Raw genomic sequence first — 3,893 nt, 5'->3', positions numbered from 1 at the left:
ATGATACCCTCTTCCCCATAGAGAGAACTACTACTAGTGCCCTATTTGTTAGCTAAATGTTTTTATTTTAATTATTTGTTTCTTATCCAATAGGCCACCAACTTACCCACCCCCCTTTTGATACCTGGCTCTGCCCAGGTAACAACCTTATATACCCTAAATAATGACTTAGGTAGGATTAGTAAATTATCCTTATTTTCTAACATTATCATGTATGTCCAATTCTCCCTTGGGCATCCATTCATCTCAATCCTGTATCAATTCTCTGTCCAGTGTCTTATCTAGTTTAAGAAGTATCTGTGCTATTTATAGATGTTCTGAAATATATATATTTACCCATTTAAACAGTCATTCCTTTCTCTCCTATCTCTCAAAATGCCACTAAGCGTCTCACTGTTTGACTATCTAAAATCATTGATTTGAGAAAAAACATGTCTATAAGTGGCAATCTCTAAAGTCCTTACATTTCCTTAATCAATCTATCTTAATCCTTACAATAATCCTAAATCACCACAGATGTCCTATATTCCTGTTAGATTTAATACTATTTTAAAAACAAACTCCTAATTAGGTAACCAGAGCCTGAACCAATACTAACCATATCAAAATCCTTCCTACACTTACAAGCTCTTTCCTTCAGGGATCCTCAGTATTCTATCTGACAATAACATTAATTTAATATGTTGCATAGTGTGGAATACCTTATCTTTAAACATTGGAGCAGCTCCTCAATATCAATGTGGTGTTGGCAGACCAATCAAAACAGGAAGAATTCAAAAAAAGAGGGGAGACTAATGTTTATTATTTTCAGGCAAGATGGCAGTTGTTTATGTGGTGAAAAAAGCAATACATTTAAATAAAGATTAAATGTGTTTAATGAGCTAAAAGCCAGCGAAACAGAGGTCTTGAAAGTTTAGTGCGGTCCTGTCGTCACAAAAAAGCAAACTGCCGACGTCAAACACATATCTCCGGTTGTGAAAGCGAGGACGGTTGTCTCCGGTTGTGAAAGCGAGGACGGTTGTCTCTGGTTGTGAAAGCGAGGACGGTTGTCTCCGGTTGTGAAAGAGAGGACGGCCGACATTTTAGTCAGAGTTGCTAAGTAACCTACCTCGGCCATCAGTTTCTCCAGTGTGTTTCTGGTTCAACGGCTTTCTGATACCTTAAAGAGAACCATATTTCATAGCTCCTCACCAGGCTTTCTGATACCTTAAAGAGAACCATATTTCATAGCTCCTCACCAGGCTTTCTGATACCTTAAAGAGAACCATATTTCATAGCTCCTCACCAGGCTTTCTGATACCTTAAAGAGAACCATATTTCATAGCTCCTCACCAGGCTTTCTGATACCTTAAAGAGAACCATATTTCATAGCTCCTCACCAGGCGATGAGTGAAGACTGAGCTTCAGAACTGAAGAGCACTGCTCACCACGACCAATAGGGGGAGACAGTATCAATAAACAGACAGACCTTGGACACAAGTCAGCAAGGAGATCCATTACGTTCACCCCCCCCTCCAAACACACCCACAGAGAAAATGACAGTTATTAATTATTAGTATTTTAATTCAAAAAACAATCTACAAAATACAGACCCATACATGTACAGCCGCACAGAGCTGGGTCCTACAATCTCATTTCCATTCCTAGAGATTGTGTGTGTGTGTGTATGTGTACAAGGGGTGGTTCCCAATACCACTCTTTAATAATGGCCCATCAAATAGTCAAACAATTAACTGAAACACACACTCACAAGCACGCACACAACCTCACAGTAGAATTTATGAATGAATCCTCTCTCAGTCACACAGAGACATAGTGTCTGTTAATAATCATGTTACTCATTCATAATCACCAGTCTCCCAAACACACACAGTACCATGCTACCCCCTGGAGGCCACAGAGGGAAAGGCATCCTGACTCACTGGAACTCACTGTGGGGGTGTGTCCCCAAACGGCCCTATTTACATACAGATAACTGCCTAAAGTTACCTGTAGGGTTTGTCTGTTTGTCTTAGATGAGTGTGCTTATGTGTGTGTTTGAGTGCGCCTGTGTGTGTGTGTGTGTGTGTTTGAGTGCACCTGTGTGTGTGTGTGTGTGTGTGTGTGTCAGTGTGTTTGAGTGCACCTGTGTGTGTGTGTTTGAGTGTACCTGTGTACCTGTGTGTGTGTGTGTCTGTGTGTTTGAGTGCACCTGTGTGTGTGTGTGCCTGAGTGTACCTGTGTGTGTGTGTTTGAGTGCACCTGTGTGTGTGTGTGAGTGCACCTGTGTGTGTGTGTGTGTGTGTTTTTAATAAAGTGCCTTAAAGACAGCAGTTTCATCCAGGTCCCAGTAAACAGTATCTCTCTCGAACTCACAGTATCTCTGATTGATCTCCTATAGGGCCCTATGGGGCCTGGTCAAAGGCAGGGTACAACCTATTCACTATACATCTCTCATCTCTGTCCAGTTATATCTCCTCGTCACATTGCCCTTGGTGGGAATTTCTACTGTTGTCCCTAACCACAGATCTAGGATCAGATCACCTAGCCCCAACAATAACTTTAACTGGTAGGGGGATGCAACTAATGTCTGACCCAGAATCGGTGCCTAGGGGCAACTTCTTCTGTTTAGTACCTTTGTCTGTAAGCATGTGATGGCTTTATAGCCATGTTGTTATGGCATTATAACTTGTTATGCAGCATCCCTTATAGGCAGGAATAGGACCCTATGTCACCCAATGCCACTCACAAATGTCTCTGAGATGATGACGTGAGATTCATAAGATTCTAGTTATAGCACTGATCTCCTGTTATAGTAATAAGCATAACCTATGAACAGGAATAGCACTGATCTCCTGTTATAGTAATAAGCATAACCTATGAACAGGAATAGCACTGATCTCCTGTTACAGTAATAAGCATCACTTATGAACAGGAATAGCACTGATATCTTGTCACAGTAATAAGCATCACTTATGAACAGGAATAGCACTGATATCCTGTCACAGTAATAAGCATCACTTATGAACAGGAATAGCACTGATATCCTGTCACAGTAATAAGCATCACTTATGAACAGGAATAGCACTGATATCCTGTCACAGTAATAAGCATCACTTATGAACAGGAATAGCACTGAATAAGCCACTTATGAACAGGAATAGCACTGACCCGTCACAGTAATAAGCATCACTTATGAACAGGAATAGCACTGACCCGTCACAGTAATAAGCATCACTTATGAACAGGAATAGCACTGACCCGTCACAGTAATAAGCATCACTTATGAACAGGAATAGCACTGATCTCCTGTCACAGTAATAAGCATCACCTATGAACAGGAATAGCACTGACCTGTTACAGTAATAAGCATCACTTATGAACAGGAATAGCACTGATCTGTTACAGTAATAAGCATCACTTATGAACAGGAATAACACTGACCTGTCACAGTAATAAGCATCACTTATGAACAGGAATAGCACTGACCTGTCACAGTAATAAGCATCACTTATGAACAGGAATAGCACTGACCTGTCACAGTAATAAGCATCACCTTATGAACAGGAATAGCACTGACCTGTCACAGTAATAAGCATCACTTATGAACAGGAATAGCACTGACCTGTCACAGTAATAAGCATCACTTATGAACAGGAATAGCACTGACCTGTTACAGTAATAAGCATCACCTATGAACAGGAATATCACTGAACAGGAATAGCACTGACAGTAATAAGCTCACCTATGAACAGGAATATCACAGTAATAAGCATCACCTATGAACAGGAATAGCACTGACCTGTTACAGTAATAAGCATCACTTATGAACAGGAATAGCACTGACCTGTTACAGTAATAAGCATCACCTATGAACAGGAATAGCACTGACCTGTCACAGTAATAAGCATCAC

At 40.7% G+C, this 3,893-nt stretch overlaps 1 long non-coding RNA gene across 1 annotated transcript; it reads right to left on the bottom strand.

Moving 5' to 3' along the window:
- Positions 1–780: 780 nt before the first annotated feature.
- On the bottom strand, positions 781–2,093 carry LOC121843917. The gene is made up of 2 exons (XR_006081800.1): positions 1,207–2,093; positions 781–1,159 (listed from the first exon to the last, which is right to left on the bottom strand). It is a non-coding gene; the product is annotated as an uncharacterized LOC121843917 (long non-coding RNA).
- Between the last annotated feature and the right edge of the window lie 1,800 nt (positions 2,094–3,893).

The sequence above is a fragment of the Oncorhynchus tshawytscha genome, unplaced genomic scaffold (genome assembly GCF_018296145.1).
Source record: "Oncorhynchus tshawytscha isolate Ot180627B unplaced genomic scaffold, Otsh_v2.0 Un_contig_8210_pilon_pilon, whole genome shotgun sequence".
Lineage (NCBI taxonomy): Eukaryota > Metazoa > Chordata > Actinopteri > Salmoniformes > Salmonidae > Oncorhynchus > Oncorhynchus tshawytscha.
This window is presented reverse-complemented; position numbering and strand designations above follow the sequence as displayed.